The sequence below is a fragment of the Lynx rufus genome, unplaced genomic scaffold (assembly GCF_022079265.1).
Source record: "Lynx rufus isolate CCGP_SWC_20201006 ecotype Redwood Valley unplaced genomic scaffold, mLynRuf1.p SCAF_12, whole genome shotgun sequence".
Lineage (NCBI taxonomy): Eukaryota > Metazoa > Chordata > Mammalia > Carnivora > Felidae > Lynx > Lynx rufus.
This window is the reverse complement of record NW_025814826.1, coordinates 14,033,785-14,041,450: the sequence shown is the minus strand read 5'-3', so window position 1 is coordinate 14,041,450 and position 7,666 is coordinate 14,033,785. Positions and strand designations below refer to the sequence as shown.

Genomic DNA, 7,666 nt, shown 5'->3' with positions numbered 1-7,666 from the left:
TCCCTGTTTTCTGGGCAAACAGTGGTTTGCACAAGAATTACAGAGAAGTAAAAGGAGGAAAGGAACAGTCAACCGAGTGCAAGCATTTCACGTGTTATCTCGTGCAACTGTCTCTCCTGGGGAAGTAGGCGCTGACTTACAGAGTAGGGGACTGAAGCTTTTGAGAGTACAGTACACGCAAACTGCCCAGATCCTCCTGGTAAAGGAGACACTCAGACAGTTTTGCGCATACGCCCTTTCCTCCCTGCTCCATGGAACAGGAACACACAGCAGCAGATTTCATGGGTTAGACAGGGAAATAAAGAATGTACCGACATCGTGTCTGATCAGAAGTTCTGTACTCAGGGCGCCTGGGTGGCTCGGTCGGTTGAGCGTCCGACTTCGGGTCAGGTTATGATCTCACGGTTTGTGGGTTCGAGCCCCGCGTCGGGCTCTGGGCTGACAGCTCGGAGCCTGGAGCCTCCTTCAGATTCTGTGTCTCCCTCTCTCTCTGTTCCTCCCCCTGCGCACTCTCTGTCCCTCTCTCAAAAATAAATAAAAGATCCAAAAAAGTCTTTTAAAGATTGTGGTGAAGTCCACAGGAGGCTTTTCAATGCAGCTGTCAAGTCCTTCGGCAAGTGAGAGCAGGAGCTCTGCAGGGGGCAGATATGGAGGCTGGAGCCCTCACGCATGAGCACAGAGGGGCATGCGGTGTAAGGGAAGGTTCGAGTGGCAGGCGGCCACATTGTCCTACATAGTCCAGAAGAGCTGTTCCCATCCTCATAGCTTCCCGGTGAGCAACACACCCCGTGAAGCTCTCTGTACCCGAACAATTCCCCACTTTTCCGGGACAGCTGGAGTGAATTTCTCTCCTGACAGCCACAGGATCTCAGGCTACCGCAGAAACAAACACACACGTTATCTGAATGATTTTTCTCAAGTCCTTCCTGGCTTTCCCAATGATGACCAGTGTCCCCAAATTCACATCCACTTGGCAGTCTGTCAGGAACCTCAAACCTAAGATGCACAAAAGCAAACCTGTCCCCTTCCCTTTCACATTTCCCCAAGTATTCCCGACCTCAGCAGTGCCCCCCCCCCCAGTGGTTCAAATCAGAAACCTGGGGGGGGGGGTATCCATGACCTTTCTCTCTCTGGTTTAAACTCTAATACTGCTCAAACCCACCCATTTGTACACACACACACACACACACACACACACACCAACTTTCCAACTTTGAAACCCTTCCCATGGTTTTTCATAGCCTATTAGCGTAAAATCAAAACTCATGTGCCCACCCTGCAATGCCCTGTGTCTGCCCATCCTGTCTCTTCAGCATTCTGGCCACGCTTTGCCCAAGCTGAACCTTCCTCATTTCCTCACAAATGCCGTGCTTCTCTGCCCGAGGGACTTTTGTGTGCCCTGTTCCCCTCCGCAAGGAACTCTTCCCGTCCCCATCTGACTCCTGCTTTCCTCTCGTGTTTTAGCTTAGATTCCATGGCCTCCACAAAGCCTCATCTGATTCACTAAGCTTAAGGTTAAGCATCCCTAATATGTGGTCCTGTGACCTTCTGTATCTGACTACCCGTAGCACGTACTGACCTTCAAGGTCATTGCTTGTTTGTATTATCTGCCTCCCCTGCTTGACTGTGAACTGCAGGCAGGCATATCCCCAGTGTGGAGACCACAGGACCTGCGTAGGAAATAGTGGAGGAATGAATGTATTAATGCATCAAAGCAGCACTCGTGCTCAGGACAACACGTAGACCTTTTAGCGAACTGACTCTTCTACTCGTTTTGTCATCACTCGTACTCTTAGGATCTGGTGCGAGTCCCTGAACTGGAAGTCAGGAAACGGGGCCAGGGGACAACATTCGTAAGAATATTTACTGTTACTATTATTAGCCCACCTGAAATCTCCCCTCACTTTCTACATTAGGCCAGTAGTTTAAACTGTAATGAATCTGACCACACTTTGTGCCCTCATGCTGAGTCCTGACCCAGGACTCTCTTGGCCCTTCATGCAAACCAATCTCAGAGGCCTTTCCAGAAGTTCCCCCTAACATCAAATTGTGGGGTGGACATAAGCCAAAAAATCATCAGTACACACACGCGGGAGCGTATCATTCAGATGGCAAAACCGAGTTCTTGTATGGTGAGGCTGAGATTAAGATACTGACCAGGTTGTTCTCTGTCTCCCATGGGCTGCCTGTGGGGACAAGCAGTCCACTGCGGGGACCCATCACAGGGGAGAACTTGGAGCTCTGGGGGCAGGTTGGGTAGCGACTAGAACACGACAGCATGAGCGCTCAGGAACTGCATGTGTATCACGGCCTTGGAAAGAAAATAGTTCCAAGAGGGACACACTGAATGCAGATGCTTTGGACCCGGAGTGTCAGAAGGTGGAGGCAGAAGGCGGGAGGAAGCGTATTCAGGCGAGGTTGGAACCAGCACGGCTCCAAGAATGGAGTCATACATTTGCGAGTTGGGAGAGGGTTTCCGATTTAGAAGGAAGATGGTAATTTGGTTTTCAGACAGGTGGGGTTTGTGATGGCACATGGAGTCCAAGTGGAAGCGGAAGCCATAAGAAGTCAGCTGCAGAAAGCGATGACAATCAGAAGGGGACCCATGTAGAGCCTACGGTTGCAGACGGGGGAGATTCTACAACGTGAGCCAAATATAGGGCCAATACGAGCTCCCCCGTTCAGTCTAGAACACCAGGAGACACCATGGAGAAGAACTTCAAGGAGACAGAGAAAGCCAAGATCAGAGGCCGTCCAGAGCATAGTGTGAGGTTACGAGGAAGGAGACAGTAAGGAGTTGGTTTGCAATATTCAATACTGCTCATGTTATCTGAGCCCTTGCTGTGGGCTAGGCGTGTTTCAAGGAATTCTTCTTCAACGATCCCATGTAATTCCTGTGGCAACTCTGTGACAACTTGCAACTCTGTGGGTGCTATTATTATCCTTGTTTTACAAATGAGCTAACTGAGGCTCCTAGAAATGGTACAACTTATCAAGGCCATATGGCCAGTAAAACGCAGAGCTAAGATTCAAACCCATGGTCTTGGGGCCTACAGCTGGATCTTGGGAGATGAAAAGAAAGATGGAATAGGGGATATATCGGTTTTCTGTGGCTCTAGGCAGCCTGACAAGACAAAAACAAAGTATTCTGGATGAGAGCTGAAGCAGACAAAGATAGAAGTCTAAATACTCTGATTCAGTGAGGCCCGGACAGGGTGACAGATTGGTGAGCGAAGAGGCCAGGGGCCTTGAGACTCAAGTCCCTGCTTCTCACCGGCTGCTTCTGCCTGGGCAAGAGCCAGGGAGGCTCGTCCAGAGCCTTCTCCCCTGCGTGACCGGAAATGCGGCCTCAGGGGGTGCCATTCTGGCTACCTTCCAAGGGTCCAGAAGCCAATGAAAGCTGGCAGCGCAGAGATGGAGAATAGCTCATGCGCTTACTTCCCAGAGCCAAAGTGGCCAAAGTCCCCGCAAGCCCAGAAGGAGGGAGAGGCCCCCAGGGGAGTGGGATGTAGGGCAGACCAAGCAAATCCCAGACAACACTGGGGGGCTTGCCTGAGGCAAACACCAGCCTGGGGAAAGTGCAGGAACCAAAGGACCACATCTGTCAAGTCTTGCCCTTGATGCTGGGACGGACCAGAGGGACCTAAGAAGAGACGCCCCAGGCCTCCTTAAACTTGAAGCAGATCCAGGGGCCTGATATCAGGCCCGTGTGAGAAAGGAAGGCCACTCCAGGTGAGAGGGGACTGCTTCCAGTGGGCACAGACCTCTCCTGAGGGGAAATGTGGGTCTTGGCTAGACATGTCATAGGATCTCTCACCTCAGAACTGGGTAACGCGAGGCTGTCCCCACCAGTTGACCAACTCCACAAGACACACACGGCTGCACCTTCCCCTCCCCCACCCCAGCCACCATTTTTCGCTCCGCAAGAGCTGTGTCTTCTGCGTCCAGTCGATATTGCTGGCTTTAGCAAAGACTTGCAGATAAAGGGGACAGCATCTGACAAAGACTTGCAGATAAAGGGGACAGCATCTGACTTCCCAGCTCTCCCAACTCTGCACGTAGAAGTGAATCAGGGCCCATGCCAGTTGCGGGCGGGCTTTAGGTTAGGACAGCGCCCCCTGGAGTTGTGCAAATTGCCAACTCTGGCAAGCATGGAAAAATCCACAGTGAAAGAACCCTGCGCCTCCTCTCCACCCTATTTCTCTCCAACCCTGTGACACGGGCCTTCTTTCTGTCTCCATGGCTGAAGCAACCCATCCCAGTCTCAGGCCTCCATGAGACTCTCTGCCTGCACTATTTCTCCCAAGAGGTACCATGGCTACCTACCTTTTGAGAAAGCACTTATGCTTACCCAAAAGTTATTTTTAAAGTTTATTAGCTCTACCCCCCCCCCCCCAACACACATACATTAGAATATAACATGAGAGTGTGACCTCTGGGTGTCTTGCTTTCTCCTGTGTCCTCTGCACCTAGGAAAGGACCAGGCTTCTCCTGAAGCTTCTCAGTAAGCGTGTGAAATGGAATCCACTCGAATTGAAGTTTCAAACCACAAAAGGTGACCACATGTTTAAAATAATTTATCTGCAAGCAAGTAAAATTTAGTTACAAATAATCAGTTTTGCACAGCCCTCAAAATGACTCTCTATTTTTCTCCCTAATGGTTTGCCTCTTTCCTTTCATCCTGCCAGATACTACACCGGGAATGTTGGGAATACATGTAAACCCCCAATGGTTTAAGGGAACCTAGGACTTTAAAAAGACGGTTGTCACTGAAGACTGGATAAAACACGCTGTAAAAGGAAAATCTCCAAAGGAGATAAAGGGCATCAGGAGTAGGGCGTCTCCTTTTTATGAACAGTTCCTAGGTGGTGCCTGACCAGCTGCTACACCCCAGTAAAATAGGCCAGCAGGGAAACCTGCCCGTGGCCCGGCTTAACCCTTCCCTGGCCCTCACCTCAGTAAGATGCTGGGAAAGATCAGAAGAATTCAAGCACTACTTGCTGCCTGGAAGAAAACAGCAAAAGGGGGGAAAAAAGACTGATTCCAATGTCACTCCCCACCCCCAAGCTTTCTTCTCCCAAAGAGCCTTCTGTTCACAGAAATTAAAGGACTCTGATAGCAGATCACAAATTCAGGACAGAAAAGCTTCACCATGCAGCCAGAGATTGCATTGTCGGTAACCAGACGTTGGACACTTTTTTTGCTTATGAAGTTTTGGAGACCGTTCGAATAAAAGACTATTTGTTCCTGGACAAACACTCAACCAGCAAAGAAGCCTTTAAGAGGAGGGGGGATTTTTGTTTTGCATTTTCTCTTTGCAAAAAGAGAGAGAGAGAGAGAGAGAGAGAGACTTACTCTACTTGTTTTTCAGATAAAAGAAGCTAATTTGTTTACTATTACTGGGGACTCATGTCTACGAGTTCCTATGCCATTGTGGTAAAAAGAAAGGCTATTTTTAAAAAATCAAAAGCCACGCAAGCCTTCATATGTAGTGTTCTTCTTCCCCTTCCTGCCTCCCCACTTTCATTTTACAGATGGCCATGAATATATAAGCCAAGTCAAAGCTCACGAGGTAACTCTCTTTTCTCTCTCTCCCCGACTCCTTGCAGAAACAGCCATACCTGAACTTGAAAAGCAATCTCTCGCCAAAGTTCAGTGAAATTCTAGCCTCAAAAGTTAACTCCCAGATTTACTCCTTTTTGGAAAATCCAACTCTTGGCATATGCAAACACATAACCTAGGCTTCAATCCCCAACCCCCCCCCCCCACCCCCTTGCAGTGTTCACTTTCCTGGTCTACATGGAACGTTTCTGAAATCAAGCCAGCAAGATGTTGAATGATGTCCTTTTAAAAGAGGGTGTGCCATAACTGGGTCACTAACTGGGTGACTAATCACAGTTGCCTTGTAACCACAGAGACTGTGGCTTCAACCTGACTTGATCATTTGTAAACCACAAAATGACCCAGCCATCTGCAGACTGTCCCAGGCCTGTTCCCTCCTCAGCCCAGGCGAAATGGGAGCTGCCCTGGGCGTGGGGCCTCTGGGCCTTTGCAGCAATCAGAAGGGATCTGACCAGGTCCAACCTTTGCTTTATTCGTGTCTTCACCAGCTCCAGCCTTGCGAGCAATTGCAACAGTTGCTCTCTGCTCTGAATTCCATTTAGCCATTGGGAGTCCAAAAAGGAAAAAGAAGGGACCTACAATAAATTTGTTTTTAAGACAACAAAGGAAAAGGAAAAGGTAACAAGAAAGAAAACTTCCTCCAACTTAGTTTGGGGTCCTTGGTTGTGTCTATCACATACTCAAGTATTGCATGAAAACTTGATAAATCTGTCCCCAATCAGTACAGCAATTTAAGGAATTTGGGGACAGGAGCATCTTTGCCAAGGGTCCCTCAATGTGTCCTAGGTTAAGGAGTCCCTGGGGTTGGAGGGTAAGCCCCTGAGAGGGACCAGTGGCATCAGGCCAGCAAAGGAGGAGCATGAACCCCTTCCCTTCCTGTCGCCCAAGTCATAATTTTCGCAGGCCTGCAGTGCAAAAAAATAAATGAATATATATATATATATATATATATATTCACTTAGGAGGAAGAAGTGCCTTTATAAATGAGGGAAATGATCGATCTCAGTGGCAGGGGAAGATCTGCCCTCACTACCTCTCACCACAAAGCCCCCACCCCAACTGTCTGGCTAAAAGGGTTATTTTTTTTTTCTGCTTAGGGAAAATCGGTGGAAGGTACACAGTGGACTAAGCATGGTCTCAGCCCCGCCCCCTTACCTGTGTTCCTTTCACCACCAACCCCCCCCCCCCCCAGCAATCCCTCCAGTAGAAACCCACCTTTTTTTTCTCTCTCTCTTATCACATTAATTCAATCCGGCAACTGTTACTGTCTTGGGTAGGGGAAAAGGAGTTTTCTCCAAAAGGACGGGCGGGAGCAACAAATGGGAGGGGAACGGGCAACGCTTGTGAAATCCCAAACCGGACTGGTAAGAACAACATCATAAATTATGGATCCCTCGAGCCGCCTCTGGCCTGTCACGGCGTGATCTGTCTCCATGGACTTGCCTGGCGCGGGCGACACTGCCGTCCGCGAGCTCGGGGCGCCGGGGCCTGGGTTGCCCTCTCCCGGCCTGGCCCCGGCGCCCTCCCACCCCCACTCCCCCCCACCCTCCCCGCCCCGGGGTTGGTCTGGTCTGGGCCCTCTGGGCCCTCCCCGGGGACTGTTCGGAGCTCAGCGCTGCGGGACGCGCCAGCTGCGGGGACGGGCCCCTGGCCGGCCGAGCACAGGCTCGCCATTGTTCCCGGGAACCCCGCGGGAGCACCCAGCGCCCGGCTCCGCGGTCATAGCAGGGCCGCGGCAGGGGCGCGCGTGGACGCTGCGCGGTGCGCCTTCGCGGGCGGCGTGGCGGGGCCCCCAGAACAGCGAGCGACATCTGCGCGAGAGCGCGGGGGAGGGAGGGGAGTCGTCACACTCAGGACGCCCATCTGGACCTGCTTTCCTCCCGTGCCAGATGCGAGGAGGGAGAAGTCAAGGTTAAATGCTGCGGCGGGGGCTGCGGCGGGCGCGCAGAGCCTGGGCCCCCGCGCCGCGCCCTGCGCCCAGCTTGGCCCGCAGGCCCCTGCAGCCCCACCTTGCCCTTTGTCTTTCCTCCGGAGCAGATGTGCT

The 7,666-nt window shown here is 51.3% G+C and overlaps 1 long non-coding RNA gene across 3 annotated transcripts; it reads right to left on the bottom strand.

The window, feature by feature from the left end:
- Positions 1–488: 488 nt before the first annotated feature.
- LOC124507678 (uncharacterized) lies at positions 489–7,106 on the bottom strand. Of its 3 annotated transcripts, XR_006961090.1 has the most exons (6): positions 6,838–7,106; positions 6,085–6,149; positions 4,955–5,004; positions 4,434–4,581; positions 1,580–1,670; positions 489–873 (listed from the first exon to the last, which is right to left on the bottom strand). It is a non-coding gene; the product is annotated as an uncharacterized LOC124507678 (long non-coding RNA). The 3 variants fall into 3 exon arrangements; XR_006961089.1 differs by lacking the exon at positions 6,838–7,106 and having other exon boundaries at positions 4,408–4,581; positions 6,085–6,723; XR_006961088.1 differs by lacking the exon at positions 6,838–7,106 and having other exon boundaries at positions 6,085–6,723.
- Between the last annotated feature and the right edge of the window lie 560 nt (positions 7,107–7,666).